General features: G+C 42.6%; 1 long non-coding RNA gene across 4 annotated transcripts; it reads right to left on the minus strand.

The window, feature by feature from the left end:
* Positions 1-2,555: 2,555 nt before the first annotated feature.
* LOC114313736 (uncharacterized) lies at positions 2,556-3,887 on the minus strand. Of its 4 annotated transcripts, none has more exons than XR_014345720.1 (5): positions 3,760-3,887; positions 3,461-3,535; positions 3,141-3,298; positions 2,954-3,019; positions 2,556-2,835 (listed from the first exon to the last, which is right to left on the minus strand). It is a non-coding gene; the product is annotated as an uncharacterized LOC114313736 (long non-coding RNA). The 4 variants fall into 4 exon arrangements; XR_014345719.1 differs by having other exon boundaries at positions 3,141-3,303; XR_014345717.1 differs by having other exon boundaries at positions 3,141-3,535.
* Positions 3,888-23,082: the final 19,195 nt, after the last annotated feature.

The following is a 23,082-nucleotide window of genomic DNA, read 5'->3' on the forward strand; positions in this document are numbered from 1 at the left end:
GCTAGTAAGTTCACATTTTTGTAATTTTAGGTCTTACGATGACATTCGGAAGATCGCAAGCTCGATTACCAGAATTATATTACCGGCGAATATTTTGTGCTTGTACAAACATTAAAATAATTTTAACAAATAGATCAAAAGTATGTTAAAAATTGAAGGTTAAAAAATAATTAGTACAAATAGATTAATTTAGACATATAGATGTAAAAATAATTTGGATAACTAGGTTAAAAAATTGAACAAATGTGCTAAAAAAATTGTGAAAGATATGGTAAAATAATTTGGATAGATATGTTTAAAAAATTGAAGAAATAGGTAAAATTTGTACAGATAAATAGATGGTATTTATAGAACTAAAAATCCTGGTTATGCATTTTTCAATTTGGATTCATGTAGTATGAATCTCGCACTCATATGAGTATTGTGTATATTTATTTATTTATTTATTTATTTATATTTTTTTTGAAATTTTTAATATTACTCATTAAAAAGAAAGAAGAAAAAAAAATTACTTGTCCCTCTCCCATTAGAAGGGGGCACCAGGTGCTATAGGCTAGTGGAGTAGCTCCACAAAATGTGACTAGTAGTCCCCCAAATATAAAAGCAAAATAATAAAGATTATAAAAACATGATTTCTAATTTCATCATTAATAATGTAGTACTAGTAAGATGTTAGGTAATTGATTTTTAAATCACTCAAAAATTAGCATAGTGTCTCATCTAAAAAATAATAATTATTGGCATAAAATAGTCTACTCTATTGTGTGTAAATTTAAAAGTCTTATTTTTGGACTCTCTAAACTTTTTCCAATGTAAAATACTCTTTTTTTTATCACTATATCTAATCAAACAATAAGATTTTCACATTTTAAACTAAAAATATTATTTTAAATGGATAAAGAATATAAAGTAATTGGAGAAGTTAGTTTAAAAATAAGATGAAAAAACATATTGTTCTTCGTAACACATCACTACTAATATCTAATAATTAGGTTCCATATATACAATAAGAAAAATGTTTTGGAAATTTTAATTAAGGACTCCTAATTTATTCCTAATGATGTGGAATGGGTCTCATTCCTCACTCTTCATCCTTCCTCTCTCTATCTCTCTCTATTGTCTCTCTCTTTCTCTCTTCCACCTCATTAGAGGTCAAAATAAAGATGATATATATGATAATTAGGGTCCATCTTGGGCAGATTCAGCCTGAGTAATTTAAGTTCAATCTAAAAAAATTTAGAGCTGAGGTAAGATATTTTTAAATTCGGTATAAGTTTAGATAAAAATTTAAAGTATAAATTAAATTTCAACACTTTGAACAAAGACACTAAACAACGCGAACAACTCCTAGCCTACATTATATATATAAATATATAAAATATATTAAATATACATATAAATTATTAATCATTAAATGATGTTAAAATAATTTAAATCGTTAGATCATATTTACTATATACTACAGTATTTGGTTGCCTCCATTCCATATATAGACTGGAAGGGATTGTTTGGGCTCGTAAGACCTATAATGGGTCCCATTTTGAATTGTGCATTTTGTAAGACCTTTTGTGTATATTACCCACATAAAAAAAATTAAATTGATTTGATAACTGTACTCTGTTCAATTTATTACACTTGTCACCAAAAAAAAAATAAATTAATAAATAAATTTAAATGGATAGTTTGTTTTCAAATTTTCATTTAATGTCTAATTTTTGTTTTGTTTTTTTTTTTTTTAGAATAATGTGATGAATTGAATAGGGTATAATTATCAGATTAACTTAATTTTTGTATATAGATGAGTTCTATGAAATAAACGGTTTAAATTATCAAAACCATATGTATAGATAGGACTTAAGTATCACTACAAGAAATGTCACTTTTGGCTACTAAATTATTGGTCGGCAAAAGGCATAAATTTGGTCGCTAAAACGTTTTACCGACCAAATATTTTTGTCGCCAAGTTCGTCGCCCATACCCTGTCGGCGATAGTATTGGCAACTAAACTTCATTTGGTCGCCAAAAAATGAAACTTTGCCCTACTAAATTTCTTTTAGTAGGCAAATGGTATCTTTTCGCCACTAAACCGTTAGTCACCGAAAGTGAACATTTAGCTACTAATCCTTTTTTTAGTCGGCAAACGTGACCTTTCCGCAACTAAATTTTTAGTCACTAAAAGTTCTACCTTAGGCGTGGTGACTTTTGCCGACTAAAACTGTTCGTAGCCAAAAACCTATTAAGATTAATTTCTTTACTTTTTGCCACCAAAAGTTTTAGTCACCAAATGATACTCTTTTTTCCGTGACTAAAAAATTTAGTGGCCAATAGTTTATTTCTCTCCTTCTCAAATTTTTTAGCTACTAATTATTTGGTGGCAAAAACGTTTTGTTTTTGCTACTAAATTATTAGTAGCCAAAACTTTTGATTACCTATTTGGCTACCAAAACTTTTAGTGGCCAAATAATTTTCTATTTTTTTTAAAAAAAAAATAGTAAACAACCTGTATTCATTTATATTACAACCTGTACCCTGTATAAATAATATAATCCATCAACACTAAAATATATTATCAACCATTAAAGCATTCAACAACGTGCACACATTTCAGTTCCAAGCATTCAAAAAATTAATCTTGAACGTCCAATTCTATATATAATACAAATTCCATACACTCCAAGTCTAATCCAACGTCAATAATTTAAATCCATACATAATACATGAATAACCAAATTAATTTGTTCGAACCACTATATATACGGATAAAGGTATAAAAACAATGCCCACCCGTAATTGCCAAAAAATTATATATCCATGGATATATAGCTATAAAACCATCTGCAAAACCATCTGCAAAAAAAAATAAAATTCATTAGTTTGGTGTCAAAAAATTATATAGCTATAAAATGTTAAGAAGGCTTAAAAGCTTCCCAGTTAATGACATAGATATTCTTACATATAAAATGGCAAGTAGCTCGTGCAGTTCCAGCATGAGAGCTCTCAATGTTTGAGCTAATGTCATCTGAAGGAAGATAAAACGGAGATCTTGTAAAATTAAAGCGTCAGTGTGTACAAAAAGAAGATTTTTTTATAAAATAAATTTAAAGAAGAAGAAGAAGAATTTTTTTTAAAAAATATCTTACCAATCATAACTCCTTGCTCATGAACTAGCACAGCCAGATCCTTAAAAATCTCATTCACCTCACCAATCTGCTGTTGAATTTCTTCAATCCCTTGTTCTCTTTCTTCAATAAATTTTTAATTGGAAACAATATCATTCTCCAACATTGCCACCTCCTGTCTGCACTAAATTACATTGCTCCAGAGGAGCTTATTATATATAATAATAACAATTCACACATGATACAATGAATCGTTTACAAAAAAGATAACCATTATAGTAGTCTCCATATAATTGCTACATAGTCAGGCCTAAAGTTTCTAGCTAAGTTCAGTTGTTCACCTTTTAGATTGCACAAGAAGAGCTAACTGTTCATGACTCTTCGCTGAATTTATCTCCAGCTCATTGCCATTGTTGCTGCACAAAATTTGATCAAGGGCATTAGATGAAATATTCCAAGTCAATCAGCGGGAAATATGTGTGAGACATCAACTAATTACTCCTTAGAATTTAGCAAGTAGCAAAATGAATAACAGAGTCAAGACTTGGTCAAGTTTCAACCAATACTGATAATATTGGCCAACTCATCTCAATATTTAATGAAGAAACTAAGACCCTTATCACAAATCTAGCCAACGCACCTGGGCAGAAGAACTTCCTTAGGAACAAAAGGAGCATATGTTGTTTCCCTCTCAGCAGCAAGCCATTGAGCCTTCTGGAATTTTCTCACAAACAATATGAGGCTTAAAAAATGCAAGTGTTAGCGAGTTGTAGACACCCCATTTTTTACCGACCTTAAGACTCAGACATCACCGATTGAGCGCTCGGTGATGTTGCATATCGTGCTCGTTCAGAAATCTCAGAGTCGCGGCCATGAGCCCTGCCTCCGGATTTCCGAACCCTCTTCTGTGCCCTGCCTCGGTTTGCGAACCAGACTCGGTTTTCTCTGTTTCTTTTCCTGAGGGGAGGGAGAGGTCCTGTGGACCACCTCTCAGTGGCCGTGGACTACGTTTTATGGTCGTAGGCCATTTTGCCCATTTCGGAGCCCGGTTTCCGTTTTTTCGGGACCGTTGGCCGTGTGCCTCGGTTCGGGACCGCCTAACCATCTCCATTTGCTCTGATTTTTGGCATACTTCCTTTCTAATCCCTTTTGAGGGACACTGGGGTCTGAGAAACCCACTTCGTGGCCGAATGCCACTTTCGGTGCTTAACAGCCCATTTTCGAGACCCCGAACTGCGTGTTTCGGCCCCCGAGCATTCGTTTTGCATCGGTTTTCATTCATTTTTGGCAGGTGCCTCTGTTTTATCACCAGAAAGGTCACTGGAGGGTGGGAGGCCAGCAATTATCTCGGCAACCGGTTATATTCCATTTTCGCCCTCCGACGCCCGTTTTTCGCGCTTCCGAGCCAATGTTGAACACCTTGGGGCCACTTTCTTCAACCACAAACCACATATTTGTGATGTACACACATGGGAGGACCCTAAAAGTTGGTGGCCGGCCACTAATGTTGCTTGACCCTTTTGAACCCCTCCTTCCGAGCCAATGTTGAACACCTTGGAGCCACTTTATTCAACCACAAACCACATATTTGTGATGTACACACATGGGAGGACCCTAAAAGTTTATGGCCGGCCATTAATTCCATTTGAACCTTTTGAACCCCTCCTCAAAATGGCTTGTTCTCTCTTCTGTTTTAGAGTTTTCAAATTCGAACCACAGGGTTGTGATGAGGAGACCTGGGAGGCCACCTTTTTGTTGTGGCCGGCCACTAATTATTCTTGACCCTTTTGACCCCTAGCCGGCCGGCTAGGGGAGGTGGCCGGCCGGCCACTTTCAAGTCCAAAAATGGGCCGGCCATGTTCCCCACACTCTGCACTTTACAGCTGTATAGCTTTTTTCCCCAGAAAAGATCTGTATCCGGGGGATGTTTTGTGAGGGAAAGCTTGCCTACATTTCCCCCACCTTTTGCCTCCCTTTGCTCCCTCTCTTTTGTCCATATAACCATCTGGTGGCATTAGATATAGGGGTTAGAAAATTTGGTCTTCAAGCATAGATACATAATTCTCCCTCCATCTCTCTCATTTTCCTTGAAAACTCCAAGTCCTACACCTTGTTTTCTTCTACACCACCAAGCTCTACCACCACCACTCCATTTCAGCAGCAAGGGGAGGAATTCCAGCAGCTTAGAGTCATCAAAGTTGGTCCAAGAAGCAACAAAAGTATTGATCTTCAAGGGTGAGTCCATTTCCCTCTTTTTGAGCTCATTTTTGCAACATTTCTTAGCCTCTCTTTCTTGAACATTTGAGCTCCGACCAAAACTGAAAAGGTCATTTTTTTGAGCTCATTTTCATGTCTCATTAAGGGCTCAACTCTGTTTGAGCCCTCCTTCTTGCACTTGTTTCAATACCCTCTTTGTATGTCAATATTTTGCATGCCTTTTCTAGCCTATGTGTGATCCATTTTCGAGTTTCTCATGAACTGATATTAGGCTTATTTTGAGCCCCTATTCAACATTGAAGAAGGGCTCAACACTGTTTGAGCCCTCCTTCTTGCACTTGCTTCAATATCCCTCCTTGGTCCCCTTTTCTTGCATGTCTTGGCAGCCCATTATGCTTCCATTTTTGGGCGTTTTTCAGTACTAAAAATAGTCTTATTTTGGCCCATTCTTCATGTTTCATTAAGGCTCTTTGGCTGTTTGATGAATATTTTGTATACTTTGTGTTATAGCCTCTTTTGAGCCTCATTTTGCATTGCATTTCTAGCATGTTTGTATACTGTTTTGGCCATTTTACAGTTCTGTAAATATGTTTATTTTTGGTCCCTCTTCAATGTTGTAGAAGGGAATTTTTCAGTTTGGGCTTTGCATATACCACTTGCCTCTTTGGCCACCTTTTGGCTCATTTTCTTGCATGAGAGCTTAGCCATATCTATGTTTGTTTTTGAGGTTTTTAAAGTTCTGTAAAGTGGCTTATTTTTTTCCCCTCTTCAATGTTGTTAAAGGGCCCTAACCCATTTGGAGTCAGCAGCTGTGAGTTGCTTCATAATCTCATGTTTAGGGCCATTTTTGCATGCCATTGTTGCCCTATCTTTGCTTGCTGTTTGGCCATGATTTGTACTGTAAAAATGCTAATTTTGGGGCTGCCTTGCTTCTGTATTTTCATTCCATGTACCAATTATGCATGCTTTGTATAGCTGTAGTTCATTCTTTGCGCCTAATTTGCATTTCGGGAGAGATTCCATGCATCGGGTGTGTTTTCGCCTCATTTCGGGGCTGTTTTCCCCACATTTCATTGCTGAAAATCCATTAGCATGTTTGCATATCATTTTAGCCATGTTACATTGCGTATGCCACTGCCTCGGTTTGCGTGCCCGTGTGCACGCATTTCGAGGCACTTCATTTTCATCCACCGGCCTCTTATGTGAGTGTGGCTGAGGCTCTCTCATGTTAGTGTAAGTCCATGTTGCATTCTATATGCCATTTCCATGCCATTGCATTGCATATGCCATTGCCTCGGTTTGCGTGCCCATGTGTACGCATTTCGAGGCACTTCATTTTCATCCATCGGCATCCTATGTGAGTGTGGCTGAGGCTCTCTCATGTTGGTATAAGCCCATATCATATTTTCATGTCATTTGCATTGCATATGCCATTTTCTCGGTTTGCGTGCCCGTGTGCACGCATTTCGAGACATCTGATTTTCATAGCATAGTGCATACTAGGTTGTATCATAGATCGCATTTTGTCATTTTCTCAGTTTACGTGCCCGTGTGCACGCATTTCGAGGCATCTCATTTTTACAGCATAGTGCATACTAGGTTGTATCTTAGATCGCATTCTGTCATTTTCTCGGTTTGCGTGCCCGTGTGCACGCATTTCGAGGCATCTCATTTTTACAGCATAGTGCATACTAGGTTGTATCTTAGATCGCATTCTGTCATTTTCTCGGTTTGCGTGCCCGTGTGCACGCATTTCGAGGCGTCTCATTTTCACAGAATGGACAGCATAGTGCATACTAGGTTGTATTTTAGATCGCATTCTTTCATTTTCTCGGTTTGCGTGCCCGTGTCCATGCATTTCGAGGCGTCTCATTTTCACAGCATTGTGCATACTAGGTTGTATCTTAGATCGCATTCTGTAATTTTCTCGGTTTGCGTGCCCGTGTGCACGCATTTCGAAGCATCTCATTTTCATAGCATTGCGCATGCTAGGCTGTATCTTAGTTGCATTCATGCATGTCATGCATATTGCATCGTGTTCGGAATAAGAGTTAGTCCGGGCACGGGAAACGAGGTGCATTTCGTACTCCGAGTGACGGAATGTGTCTCAGTTCCCCAGTCACCGACACTCCGGATTACCCATGATGGAGTTGGGTTCTTGTTGTGTTTCCATGTGCATTCATTCTATATTGAATTGTGCAGTTCGACTCCTCGGCCATCATGTCTCGGTATGCGTGATTGGTGGCACGAGGATCGAGGCATGCATATATCTGTGAAAATACATTGCTATGCCCCTTTCCTGCTCTCTGTTGCAACAAATGAAGAATCAGCAACTTTTCGGAGCTTGGCACGCTTTTCAAGAATAACAGCTAAACAGAGGGTAATTGGGGCATCCCGGTGGATTTCCGCGCAAGACAACCCGGACATGCATCATCCATCAGAAGCAAGGCAGTCCCTGGCTTGCATGCCAGTTTTATTTATTTTCTTAGTTGATTTGTTAATTAATTAGGAATTGTATAATATTCGGACTGTAATATTCTTTCATTCGGGACTGTATATTTATTCGGACCCTCCGAGCAAGGGCACAACTGTAATAAGTGTGCGTGTGTGTGTTGTATGTCTTCCAACCCCACGTCTTTCTCCCTTTTATTTACCAGCTTACGATGGTTAGATTAGGGCATGTTTCAATTAGCATACAGTATGATAGCATGTTTGCATTCATTCATCTGTTTTGCATGCACCGGGCTCGGCGCATCATACTAACTGCATTGTATTTCAATTTCAAAGTTGAATACGTGTTAGCTGTAGCATTCCATATGCCATGTTTAGAATAGCCGAGCCTGCTATAGTTGCATTTTTGCATGTGTTGCATTAGGCATTTTTGTATACTTAGGATCATGCATGATTTCTAATATAGTTTCTATTTTGGCTTGGAGTACTCGGTAAGTTCTATGCTTTAGCATCCTTGCATGCGTGTGAGTGACTGTCATGAATAGCATGCTTGCCATGAGGCTATTTGCTTATGTGATATATCTGCCTGAATGCCTGTGGGTGAAGGTTGGGTTATTTGGATTGGAACAAATCATTGACTGTGAGTTTTAAGCCCACTAGATAGTGGCAAAACCATCTTTCCTAAGCCCACCTGCGGGTGGCAAAATCTGCATTTTAAAGCCTACTTGCGAGTAGCAAACCATCTTTCAAATAAACAAGCATGAAATGTTTTGTTCCAATTCGGGCGATCCAGTCTATACTTGTATGCTATGTGCATCACATAGTAACCTAGGCTAATAACCGGAATAAGGACATACAAAGTTTTCAAAAATAGATATCATGGTTAGTAGAGGCCGATCTTTGATCGGGCGAGCGGGGGTGCTCACGAAGTGACCTTCCCCAATCGTACCCAAGTTCCCGAGCCGAGGCAACTTTGGTGATGACGGACACGTGGCCTTTGGCACCGAGTCAGGGTTTCCTAAATTTCCCATTTAAAAACATTTAGGTGGCGACTCTGTATCTGGCAAAGCAGTCCATGTTTGGCACTTCTTTCAAAATCTGTTTTCTCAAAACGATTTTCCGAATTTGGACTCTTTGGTTCAGATTTAGAACCGTGACAAATTTGAGAGTCCTGAGCTGTAGTGACCCCAAAATGAACAGAACGGGAGCTCGTTCCTCCCGGGGCGTTCGGGGACGCCTACAGTTTCTGGCGACTCTGCTGGGTACTTAGAGAACTTGACTCGAACTCATGATATCTGTTTTTGACTACACTTGTGTGTTTCTTTGCATTGCATTTGCATTGGTGCGCCTAGGACACCGTGTTTGCCATCTGCTATTCCTGAACGGTTTGCCGGAGGCTTGTCTTGTCAAGGCATGACCATAAGGCTGACCGGTTGTGGGCTCTGCCAGTATGGGAACACGAACCCCGGTTTTACCGGGGCATCCTCTTTGACCATTCGACCTAGTGCATATTCGGATCCATAGTGACCATTCCAAACTAGGACAGGTTGCTCACCCGATTATAGGTTGTTTGAAACCGCTGCGTGCGTAGTGAAACCCTAGCTCCTGACAAAATAGGACAGGGAAACCCTACCCCAACATAGGGGTGTTTTGGCTCTCACTTGTCTGCTATGTGCTTTTAGAGTGCGTCTCTACAAGAATGCATGTATCAGTTTACAAGTTTGGGCATCAGGCCTGCGGGCATCAATCGGTATTTGGGAGTCAGCTTTACCTGTGGGTATCAGACTCAGATTTTGAGGCCGAATTTTGGGGCAGAATTCAGTAGAGGGCACACTTATTCAACTATGCTCGTATCTGTTCAGATGGAATCAGGCTAAGATGCTGTCTGTTTTCTCTTTTGCTAGGGTAGTTTGGGAACCATAGCTTCAGAAGGCTCCGATATCCCCCGAGGTTCATCGAACTTGTGCTGATAGACTTTGCTAGGTCAGAGATTCAGTTCAAGGGCAATCAGTGTTCCTTCGCCAGAGGCAAGGTAAAAAAGGCTAGTCGGGCACAAATCACCGGTTCAGCAGTTACCAGTTCAGTGGCCCTTATCCACCCCACCAGTGAACAGTCAGGCTGAGGTCTCAGTTCCTACTGCAGGGATAGATACGAATCAGTCAGATGGAACAGCAGAACACGTCAGGGATGGAGGCCATGATGCGCTAGATGCAAGAAAGTATGAAACTCATGCAGCAGGATGCTGCCCGTCAGGAGGAATTTTCCAAACAGCAGGCTGCGATCATGGCCCAGCAGGCCGAGCTCATCATCAAGCTGCAACAGCAAAGCGGTGCGTCCGCTTCACAACAAGTTCCTCCCCCAGCAGGAGCTCCAGCACCTGGGGAGACGCCAAACGTCCAGGATGATGCGGACATTCCAAGCGGGCCGGCTCCGCCCCCAATTTTACCTCAACTATCCAAAACACCTACCAATCTACCAGACTCTCCCTCCGAGTTCGAGGTCGACCCCACGGTGTTGAAGTTGAGCAAGCTTGAAAAGTTGTTCAAGAAATCCCAGGGGGTCAAGGCTATCCCGGACATTGAGGACGGGTACACCGATGTGGTCGTAACATTGCCCGATAGGTTCAAAATGCCTCAAATTGACCGCTTTGACGGATCCGGGGACCCCATGGTCCATCTCCGACTGTTCTCAGACATCTTGCGGCCAATGGGCCTAACGCGACCACAGAAGCTTTCACTATTCGGCCGAACCCTGTCGGGTGTGGCCGCCCACTGGTACGCAAAGTTAGAGGATGAAGTGAAGAAGAATTGGGATGAAATGGCTGAGGCCTTTGTCGCGCAATATTCGTACAACACTCAGATCGAGATTACAACTCGTGATCTCGAAACGACAAGGCAAGAACCCAAGGAAACTTTCTCGGACTTTGTAATCCGATGGAGGGCAAAGGCGTCAATGATGACTTTGAGGCCCATGGACAAAGATCAAATTCGGATGATTGTGCACAATCTCCAGCCCAAGCTAATGCAGAAAATGATCGTGATCCCCTTCCCTACCTTTTCAGATTTGCATGAGATGGGAGTGCAGATCGAGGATGCTATGAAGCAGGGCCTCTTTGACCAGGAGAAGGAGCAGCCCAGGAGGGCGTTTTCCCGCAGTTCGAATGCAACCACCAGTGGTGATGCAGCTGCAAGATCTTCTGATGTGGGCATGGTTACTACCACCGTATCAAAAACAGCTACCCCATTCACCGGTGCGTCCGGAAGTAGCTCACAAGGAACCAAATATCCACCCCGAGTCAAGAGGGTTTTCACCCCGCTTTATATGCCTTTGTCAAAAGCTTTAGAGGCCTTAATCCGAAAAGGACATCTGAAGCCATTGGAACAACGGCCTTTACCTGATCCTATCCCTGCAAAGCATGATCAGACTAAATACTGCGCCTACCATCAACAAACCGGTCATGACACCGACAGTTGCTTTCGTCTGCGCCATGATGTACAAGATCTGTTTGACAACAGGGTTATCCCCGCGCCAGTCCAGCAAAGTCTATCGGCACTCGATCGGTGAATTTGTGGGGGGATAATGTGATCTGATCAGGGATGAACCACCTGCGGGCGGCGCTCAGTTTACTCCTGACGTGGCGTATGGCAGGCACTGTTTTGAGCATTTGCGAATGCCAGTTTCTGACTTGGGTATTGGGTCAGTCTTGTTGTTTTATTTTGAGTCTATCTTTTTGTTGTGAGTCAGTCTCTTTTTGTTTTGGGTCTATCTTGTTGTATCGAGTCAGTCCTATTGTATAGGAGTCGGGTGATTCCGGGGGGTGTTACCTCGGGCATCACCATTTTGTTTTATGTCTGTCTTTTTCGTTTTGTTTTGAGTCTGTTTCTGCCAAGGAGCCAGTAACACCAAAAGATTTGAATGAAACAGCAGTAATTTTTGCACTTCTGTGTTCGCTTCTGCCGTGTGCTAGTTGTGACGAAATCTGAATGAAATGGCAGTGCATTCCACCTGCTCTCTTGTGCCCCAGAATCATTGCATCGACCTAAGTTTTCCAAAACTTTTTGAACACTGCAGTGAAAACGAAGAGGAAGGAATTCCTCGGGATTTACAAAACTTTGATCATTTGACAGAAAGAGAGACATGCTAAGCCCTTAATGATGGAATCATGCTTGTTAGCGTGAGTACTGAGAAGGACCCTGGCTTGATCCAGACTGGTTTCACACTATCTTCAGCGCGAGCGATTTGTCGCTTTCTTAAAAATTTTCAAAAACAAAATGTTTTGCGCGGTCCTGCGAAGACCTGTGTGGAATCGCTCTTGAGATTGTGCAGCCTAGGATCGCTCTCAGCCTCGAGACTCAACCCCTTCGCTTCCAAACCTTGAACTTGAATTCAGAAGGCTCAACGGTCAACTACGATGTGAGGCCTGTGTGGCCAGATTTGAAGCAGCCCTCGAACAAGAGGCCACCAAAGTCAGGTCAAGAAGATCAGATCTCATCAGAAGAAGCTTACAAAGCAAAACAGCAGCCATTCTCCTGGATTCAGATGACTTCAGGATCGCTAAAACCATTTGACATGGACTTGTTATACTTTTACCCTTTGAGAGGCTCGCTGGGCCGAAAACCCAAAAGGGCGACCCAGGCAAAAGTTAGAGCAAGAGAAAAATACAAAAAAAAAGCAAAAAAAAAATGCAAAAGAAAAGAAAAAAAGAAAGAAAAAATGCAAAAAAAAAAAGAAGAAGAAAAGAATTGAAAAAAAGAAAGAAAGAAGAACAAAGCTCGCAAGGTCGAAAACCCGCAACGGGCGCCTTGGCAAAAGTTAGAGCCTAAAAAGGAGAGGTTAATACCCGAGTGTACCTTAACCCCGAACTACGTAAGGCTTGATTCCCATCTTTGGGATACGTAGGCAACTTCATTTTGAAGTCCAGCCGTAAAACAATTCGATCGTGTCCGTGCGATGGTCTTGGTCATCTTTGCCTTCTCTATATCCGAGAGTCGGGTTGTGTTCGTCGCTCTGAGGACTCCATTAAATGCACCGCGGTGCCATTCAAACAAGGGGCAACTTTCCATTGCCATTTAAATGCGCCGCGGTGCCGTTCAAACAAGGGTCAACTTTCCGTTGCCATTCAAATGCGCCGCGGTGCCATTCAAACAAGGGGCAACTTTCCGTTGCCATTCAATGCGCCGCGGTGCTGTTCAAACAAGGGGAAACTTTCCGTTGCCATGCAGTTCCCCTCAAGCAAGGGGCAATCTTCCTTCGAATCCGAGGTTGTGCATCTCGAGAGTAGGTTCCGTGCTCGTTGAGCAGTGGTCGTTTGCAAAAATAGTTTTCGAGAATTTTTACTGAGGTTGACTAACCTTCTCAAAAAGTATTCCATTTTCAAAACTGGACCATTTCTCGGACCCAAAAAAGGAAAACTCTCAGTGCTCACAGCCTAACTTGCATGATTTTAAATCAGAAAATTGAACAAGCATACTAATCTAACTCTCATTTTGGTCAAAATTTTTTAGGAGAAAACTAAAACAAAAAATGGTCAAAATGATGAACTAGGGGCACAGTTGAGTCAGGCTTCCTGTCTTTCCCATTGTCAACATACTTGCCAAGAAAGGCACCGTATTCGCCAGAAAAGGGCACAACAAAGGGCAGAAAGCTCTCTCATCCTCCAAGCAGCGAGGTATCGAGCCGAGTGCGAAGCACGAATTGGAATGGATCGAGATGCTCCATTCCCTCATCCGGCGCATCGACAGATGTCACCGAAGGAAATAGCCGCGAGCTGATTATGTTGGGTGTGAGCCCGCAACTTCCTATTCATCCATCAACCACCCAGGGGAGGAATGAAAAATGAGAGAATGAAGAATAGAGAGACGTGCGATGAGAGGAAAAGTGAGAAGAGGGCTTTTTCAGAAAAACAGAGCTTGAGGGCCGAGTGATGTAAGAACCACAGATGAGAAAGGGTGGGAAACACTACCCGGTGAAACAGGCTCCCTGTGCACGTCTGAGTGTCGTGTCTTTTTGTTTTATCTCGGTTCTTGTTTTGAGTCGTTTCGAGTGTTACTCGATGTGTCTAAGTTGCGTGCCTTTTATTTCCTTGTTGAGTTGTCTTGCTGTGTTCAGTCGTAGGCTCGATACCCGATCAAAAGCTCATTTATCAATTCAAAAATAAAATCGTTTTGCGCTCCGAGTGCCGTGCCGTTCTCCACATCTGTGCAAAACAGAGTTTGTTCTTTCATAAAATCGCAGGATTCAACCCAAGTCATGTGAAAATAGTAAAATCAGGATCTATTTGAAGCAATATGGGTTCCGGACTACAAAGCAAAAGCAAAAGAGGAAATGTCGAGCATCTGAGTTTGTTTCAACTTCAGTAAGTTCCAAGACTACATTCCGTGTGTACCTCTTCAAGTCTTGCCAAAGCTCCGAAGTATGAGTGTGCCCCTACCTCAAGCTCAAGATCAAGTCTGCTTCAAGCCAAAATGGCGATCAAAAGTGCTCTCCCTGAGTACCATTCCCTGCTAAAGGCATCTTGGTTGTGTTCGCAATGAGTTCCTAGGAGACCAACTGCGACGGTGGAAACTAGAGTTCGAATGGCTGATGCCTAGAACGCAAAGGTTCGGGATTTCCGAGACTAAAGTCTGGTTTAAATACCCAGAGGCGTGTCCTCAGCTTGAAATCTGTATGGAAGCCCCATAGGTTGAGATAGCGTGTATGCACCTCAATTCTGGATACTGAACCAACCTAGTCTGTCACCCCGTTGGAGAATAGGGAAAGTTGTGAATATGATCAGGAAGAAAGGCAACGTCCAAAGTGTTCTACATGAAGAACCCTTGTCAGTATTTCAGAGCCTTTGTACTGAAAGTTGAAGGTAAGTGTTCGAAGAGCACAGGGGAAGATCCCTATCGGAGCAGAGCGGTTCACCGCCACTCACCTCATGAGGTGCTTTCTAAAACGCTGTTTTGTCTATTTATTGCTTTTCTTAAGCATCATGTATTGTATTGCATTCTACCTATCAAGTTTCTTTCTCATTCATACACGATATTGTATGTACGGTTCATTCAAAGAATTTCTGTTTAAGATCATTCATTTAGTGTATCAATAACACTTCACACTTCACTTCATTTCTTTAGTGTATCAATCACACCTTATTCACCCTTAGTGTATCAATCACACTTCGTTCATTTAGTATATCAATCATACTCTGTTCACATAGTGCATCTATCACACTTTGTGTTCACTTTCAGTATATCAATCATACTTTGCTCACATTGTGCATCTATCACACTTTGTGTTAATTTTCAGCATATCAATCATACTCTGCTCACATAGCGCATCTATCACACTTTGTGTTCACTTTCAGTATATCAATCATACTTTGTTCACTAAGTGCATCTATCACACTTTGTGTTCACCTTTAGTGTGTATCCATCACACTTTGCTCACTTCACCCTTTGTATATCAATTACACTTTGCTCAAATAGTGTATCTATCACACACTCGCTTTGCTCACTTAGTGCATCTATCACACTTTGTGCTCACCTTTTTGTGTATCAATCACACACTCTCGCTTTGTGTATCTATCATACTTGTTCACTTAGTGCATCTATCACACTTTGTGTTCACCTTTTTGTGTATCAATCACATGTTCGCTCTGTGTATCTATCACACATGCACACTGTATTCGCAGTGAGAATTCCATAATTTTCTTACATCCTTTCTGCACGAGGTGTAGTTTGGCTCGAGTTTACTTGCTTGCCTAGCATTCGCTTAAAATGTTGCATTTATTTTGCATAATTGCTTCATTACAGCTCTCTTTGCATGATCATGAGTGATAACCGGCTTCGCGTAGCGTATAAGTCCAATTATTAAAACCGGCTTCGCGTAGCGTATAAGTCCAATCTTCAGAATCTCCTTGCATATCATTTTGCATTTTGCCCCCTTTGCCTGCGGGCATGCCTGTGGGCACATCTCTGTTTATCTTGTACGTTTGTCTAAGTCTTCGGCCTTGACAAAAATGGGTCGTCTCTGGGCTTTGACATTCACTCCCGTCACTTGTGACTTCCGAGTTCTGTCAAAGAGGGGCAACTGTAGACACCCCATTTTTGACCGACCTTAAGACTCAGACATCACCGATTGAGCGCTCGATGACGTTGCATATCGTGCTCGTTCAGAAATCTCAGAGTCGCGGCCATGAGCCCTGCCTCCGGATTTTCGAACCCTCTTCTGTGCCCTGCCTCGGTTTGCGAACCAGGCTCGATTTTCTCTGTTTCTTTTCCTGAGGGGAGGGAGAGGTCCCGTGGACCATCTCTCAGTGGCCGTGGGCTACGTTTTATGGTCGTAGGCCATTTTGCCCATTTCGGAGCCCGGTTTCCGTTTTTTCGGGACCGTTGGCCGTGTGCCTCGGTTCGGGACCGCCTAACCATCTCCATTTGCTCTGATTTTTGGCATACTTCCTTTCTACTCCCTTTTGAGGGACACTGGGGTCTGAGAAACCCACTTCCTGGCCGAATGCCACTTTCGGTGCTTAACAGCCCATTATCGGGACCCCGAGCTGCGTGTTTCGGCCCCCGAGCATTCGTTTTGCATCGGTTTTCGTTCATTTTTGGCCGGTGCCTCTGTTTTATCACCAGGAAGGTCACTGGAGGGTGGGAGGCCAGCAATTATCTCGGCAACCAGTTATATTCCATTTTCGCCCTCCGACACCCGTTTTTCGCGCTTCCGAGCCAATGTTGAACACCTTGGGGCCACTTTCTTCAACCACAAACCACATATTTGTGATGTACACACATGGGAGGACCCTAAAAGTTGGTGGCCGGCCACTAATGTTGCTTGACCCTTTTGAACCCCTCCTTCCGAGCCAATGTTGAACACCTTGGAGCCACTTTATTCAACCACAAACCACATATTTGTGATGTACACACATGGGAGGACCCTAAAAGTTTATGGCCGGCCATTAATTCCATTTGAACCTTTTGAACCCCTCCTCAAAATGGCTTGTTCTCTCTTCTGTTTTAGAGTTTTCAAATTCGAACCACAGGGTTGTGATGAGGAGACCTGGGAGGCCACCTTTTTGTTGTGGCCGGCCACTAATTATTCTTGACCCTTTTGACCCCTAGCCGGCCGGCTAGGGGAGGTGGCCGGCCGGCCACTTTCAAGTCCAAAAATGGGCCGGCCATGTTCCCCACACTCTGCACTTTACAGCTGTATAGCTTTTTTCCCCAGAAAAGATCTGTATCCGGGGGATGTTTTGTGAGGGAAAGCTTGCCTACATTTCCCCCACCTTTTGCCTCCCTTTGCTCCCTCTCTTTTGTCCATATAACCATCTGGTGGCATTAGATATAGGGGTTAGAAAATTTGGTCTTCAAGCATAGATACATAATTCTCCCTCCATCTCTCTCATTTTCCTTGAAAACTCCAAGTCCTACACCTTGTTTTCTTCTACACCACCAAGCTCTACCACCACCACTCCATTTCAGCAGCAAGGGGAGGAATTCCAGCAGCTTAGAGTCATCAAAGTTGGTCCAAGAAGCAACAAAAGTATTGATCTTCAAGGGTGAGTCCATTTCCCTCTTTTTGAGCTCATTTTTGCAACATTTCTTAGCCTCTCTTTCTTGAACATTTGAGCTCCGACCAAAACTGAAAAGGTCATTTTTTTGAGCTCATTTTCATGTCTCATTAAGGGCTCAACTCTGTTTGAGCCCTCCTTCTTGCACTTGTTTCAATACCCTCTTTGTATGTCAATATTTTGCATGCCTTTTCTAGCCTATGTGTGATCCATTTTCGAGTTTCTCATGAACTGATATTAGGCTTATTTTGAGCCCCTATTCAACATTGAAGAAGGGCTCAACACTGTTTGAGCCCTCCTTCTTGCACTTGCTTCAATATCCCTCCTTGGTCCCCTTTTCTTGCATGTCTTGGCAGCCCATTATGCTTCCATTTTTGGGCGTTTTTCAGTACTAAAAATAGTCTTATTTTGGCCCATTCTTCATGTTTCATTAAGGCTCTTTGGCTGTTTGATGAATATTTTGTATACTTTGTGTTATAGCCTCTTTTGAGCCTCATTTTGCATTGCATTTCTAGCATGTTTGTATACTGTTTTGGCCATTTTACAGTTCTGTAAATATGTTTATTTTTGGTCCCTCTTCAATGTTGTAGAAGGGAATTTTTCAGTTTGGGCTTTGCATATACCACTTGCCTCTTTGGCCACATTTTGGCTCATTTTCTTGCATGAGAGCTTAGCCATATCTATGTTTGTTTTTGAGGTTTTTAAAGTTCTATAAAGTGGCTTATTTTTGGCCCCTCTTCAATTTTTTTGAAGGGCCCTAACCCATTTGGAGTCAGCAGCTGTGAGTTGCTTCATAATCTCATGTTTAGGGCCATTTTTGCATGCCATTGTTGCCCTATCTTTGCTTGCTGTTTGGCCATGATTTGTACTGTAAAAATGCTAATTTTGGGGCTGCCTTGCTTCTGTATTTTCATTCCATGTACCAATTATGCATGCTTTGTATAGCTGTAGTTCATTCTTTGCGCCTAATTTGCATTTCGGGAGAGATTCCATGCATCGGGTGTGTTTTCGCCTCATTTCGGGGCTGTTTTCCCCACATTTCATTGCTGAAAATCCATTAGCATGTTTGCATATCATTTTAGCCATGTTGCATTGCGTATGCCACTGCCTCGGTTTGCGTGCCCGTGTGCACGCATTTCGAGGCACTTCATTTTCATCCACCGGCCTCTTATGTGAGTGTGGCTGAGGCTCTCTCATGTTAGTGTAAGTCCATGTTGCATTCTATATGCCATTGCCTCGGTTTGCGTACCCGTGTGCACGCATTTCGAGGCACTTCATTTTCATCCATCGGCATCCTATGTGAGTGTGGCTGAGGCTCTCTCATGTTGGTATAAGCCCATATCATATTTTCATGTCATTTGCATTGCATATGCCATTTTCTCGGTTTGCGTGCTCGTGTGCACGCATTTTGAGGCATCTCATTTTTACAGCATAGTGCATACTAGGTTGTATCTTAGATCGCATTCTGTCATTTTCTCGGTTTGTGTGCCCGTGTGCACGCATTTCGAGGCATCTCATTTTTACAGCATAGTGCATACTAGGTTGTATCTTAGATCGCATTCTGTCATTTTCTCGGTTTGCGTGCCCGTGTGCACGCATTTCGAGTCATCTCATTTTTACAGCATAGTGCATACTAGGTTGTATTTTAGATCGCATTCTGTCATTTTCTCGGTTTGCGTGCCCGTGTGCACGCATTTCGAGGCGTCTCATTTTCACAGCATGGTGCAAACTAGGTTGTATCTTAGATCGCATTCTGTCATTTTCTCGGTTTGTGTGCCCGTGTGCACGCATTTCGAAGCATCTCATATTCATAGCATTGCGCATGCTAGGCTGTATCTTAGTTGCATTCATGCATGTCATGCATATTGCATCGTGTTCGGAATAGGAGTTAGCCTGGGCACGGGAAACGAGGTGCATTTCGTACTCCGAGTGACGGAATGTGTCTCAGTTCCCCAGTCACCGACACTTCGGATTACCCATGATGGAGTTAGGTTCTTGTTGTGTTTCCATGTGCATTCATTCTATATTGAATTGTGCAGTTCGACTCCTCGGCATCATGCCTCGGTATGCGTGATTGGTGCACGAGGATCGAGACATGCATATATCTGTGAAAATACATTGCTATGCCCCTTTCCTGCTCTCTGTTGCAGCAAATGAAGAATCAGCAACTTTTCGGAGCTTGGCATGCTTTTCAAGAATAACTGCTAAACAGAGGCTAATTGGGGCATCCCGGTGGATTTTCGCGCAAGACAACCCGGACATGCATCATCCATCAGAAGCAAGGCAGTCCCTGGCTTGCATGCCAGTTTTATTTATTTTCTTAGTTGATTTGTTAATTAATTAGGAATTGTATAATATTTGGACTGTAATATTTGGACTGTAATATTCTTTCATTCGGGACTGTATATTTATTCGGACCCTCCGAGCGAGGGCACAACTATAATAAGTGTGCGTGTGTGTGTTGTATGTCTTCCAACCCCACGTCTTTCTCCCTTTTATTTACCAGCTTATGATGGTTAAATTAGGGCATGTTTCAATTAGCATACAGTATGATAGCATGTTTGCATTCATTCATCTGTTTTGCATGCACCGGGCTCGGCGCATCATACTAACTGCATTGTATTTCAATTTCAAAGTTGAATACGTGTTAGCTGTAGCATTCCATATGCCATGTTTAGAATAGCCGAGCCTGCTATAGTTGCATTTTTGCATGTGTTGCATTAGGCATTTTTATATACTTAGGATCATGCATGATTTCTAATGTAGTTTCTATTTTGGCTTGGAGTACTCTGTAAGTTCTATGATTTAGCATCCTTGCATGCGTGTGAGTGACTGCCATGAATAGCATGCTTGCCATGAGGCTATTTGCTTATGTGATATATCTGCCTGAATGCCTGTGGGTGAAGGTTGGGTTATTTGGATTGGAACAAATCATTGACTGTGAGTTTTAAGCCCACTAGATAGTGGCAAAACCATCTTTCCTAAGCCCACCTGCGGGTGGCAAAATCTGCATTTTAAAGCCTACTTGCGAGTAGCAAACCATCTTTCAAATAAACAAGCATGAAATGTTTTGTTCCAATTCGGGCGATCCAGTCTATACTTGTATGCTATGTGCATCACATAGTAACCTAGGCTAATAACTGGAATAAGGACATACAAAGTTTTCAAAAATAGATATCATGGTTAGTAGAGGCCGATCTTTGATCGGGCGAGCGGGGGTGCTCACGAAGTGACCTTCCCCAATCGTACCCAAGTTCCCGAGCCGAGGCAACTTTGGTGATGACGGACACGTGGCCTTTGGCACCGAGTCAGGGTTTCCTAAATTTCCCATTTAAAAACATTTAGGTGGCGACTCTGTATCTGGAAAAGCAGTCCATGTTTGGCACTTCTTTCAAAATCTGTTTTCTCAAAACGATTTGCCGGATTTGGACTCTTTGGTTCAGATTTAGAACCGTGACAAATTTGAGAGTCCTGAGCTGTAGTGACCCCAAAATGAACAGAACGGGAGCTCGTTCCTCCTGGGGCGTTCGGGGACATCTACAGTTTCTGGCGACTCTGCTGGGGACTTAGAGAACTTGACTCGAACTCATGTGTAGACACCCCATTTTTGACCGACCTTAAGACTCAGACGTCACCGATTGAGCGCTTGGTGATGTTGCATAATGTGCTCGTTCAGAAGTTTCAGAGTTGCGGCCGTGAGCCCTGCCTCCGGACTTCCGAACCCTCTTCTGTGCCTTGCCTCGGTTTGCGAACCAGGCTCGGTTTTCTTTGTTTCTTTTCCCGAGGGGAGGGAGAGGTCCTGCAGACCATCTCTCAGTGGCCGTGGACTACATTTTGTGGTCGTAGGCCATTTTGCCCATTTCGGAGTCCGATTCCCGGTTTTCGGAGCCGTCAGGCCGTGTGCCTCGGTTCGGGACCGCTTAACCATCTCCTATTGCTCTGGTTTTTGGCATACATCTTATTTACTCCCTTTTGAGGGACACTGGGGTCTGAGAAACCCACTTCGTGGCCGAACGCCACTTTCGGTGCTTAACAGCCCATTTTCGGGGCCCCGAACTGCGTGTTTTGGCCCCCGAGCATTCGTTTTGTATCGGTTTTTGTTCATTTTTGGCAGGTACCTTTGTTTTATCACCAGGGAGGCCACTGAAGGGTGGGAGGCCAGTAATTGTTGCAGCAGCCAGTTATACATCCTCCGACGCCCTCCGACGCCCGTTTTTCGCACTTCCAGGCTAATGTTGAACACCTTGGACCCACTTTCTTGAACTTTGAACCACATATTTGTGATGTACACACATGGGAGGACCCTAAAAGTTGGTGGCCGGCCAGTAATTCCACCTGACCCTTTTGAACCCCTCCTTCCGGGCTAATGTTGAACACCTTGGACTCACATTCTTGAACTTTGAACCACATATTTGTGATGTACACACATGAGAGGACCCTAAAAGTTTGTGGCCGGCCAGTAATTCCACCTGACCCTTTTGAACCCCTCTTTCCGAGCTAATGTTGAACACCCTCGAGCCACTTTCTTGGACTTTTAACCACAGGGTTGTGTTGTACACACATAGGAGGACACCATCATGTGGTGGCCGGCCGTTAAATCAGCTTGACCCTTTTGACCCCTAGCCGGTCGGCTAGGGGGTGTGGCCGGCCGGCCACCTGCAGCAAAGATACTTGGCCGGCCGTGATCCTCTCACTGTTCACTTTACAGCTGTAGGGCTTTATCCCCCAGAAAATATCCTTATCCGGGGGATATTTTGTGGGGGAAAGTTGGCCTCCTTTTCCCCCACCTTTACACCCCCTTTTTGGCCCTTATAACCAGCAAGCCATATCACATTTGAGAGGTTGGAAAATTTGTCTTCAAGCTTCAAGATCCATCTCTCCCTCCATCCTTCTCATTTTCCTAAAAAAACCTAAGTCCCTAATCACCATTTCTTCTACACCACCAATCTCTACCATCACCACTTCATTTCCAGCAACAAGGAGGGCTTCTCAAAGGCTAAAGGAGCTGCAAATTGGTCCAAGAAGCAACAAAAGACTTGTCTCCAAGGGTGAGTTGCCATTCTCTCCTTTTTGAGCTTTTCTTTGCAATATTTCTTAGCCTCTCCTTCTTATACATTTGAGCTCCGGCCATAACTGAAAATGGCCTTCTTTTAAGCTCATTTTCATGTCTCATTAAGGGCTCAACCCTGTTTGAGCCCTCCATGATGCACTTGCTTCATTGATCCTCTTGTATGTCATAATCTTGCATGCTATTTTTGGCCCATGAGTAATCTGTTTTTGAGCATGATGTAATCTGTGAATGTGCTTATTTTGGGCCCTTCTTCAACATTGTTGAAGGGCCCCTCACCATTTGATGTCTCCATGTGTCACTTGTAGTTATATCCCTTATTTGGCCCCATTTTTGCATAAATTGGCAGCCCCCTTTGCTTCTGTTTTTGGCTTTTTCACAGAACTGAAAGTGGCCTTATTTTGGCCTATACTTCATGTTTCATTAACATTTTTTTTCTGTTTGATGATTATTTTGTATACTTCATGTTATAGCACCTTTTGAGCCTCAATCTTGTGCCTTTTTTTAGCATGTTTGTATATTGATTCGAGGCTTGCCATATACTGTAAACATTCATATTTTTGGTCCCTCTTCAATGTTGTAGAAGGAAATTTTTCAGTTTGGATTTTGCTTATATCACTTGCTTCATTACCCCTCTCTTGGCCCCTATTCTTGCATGCCATTTTTGCCCTACCTAT

Source organism: Camellia sinensis, chromosome 12 (assembly GCF_055761805.1).
Source record: "Camellia sinensis isolate YWXY chromosome 12, ASM5576180v1, whole genome shotgun sequence".
NCBI classification, from domain to species: domain Eukaryota; kingdom Viridiplantae; phylum Streptophyta; class Magnoliopsida; order Ericales; family Theaceae; genus Camellia; species Camellia sinensis.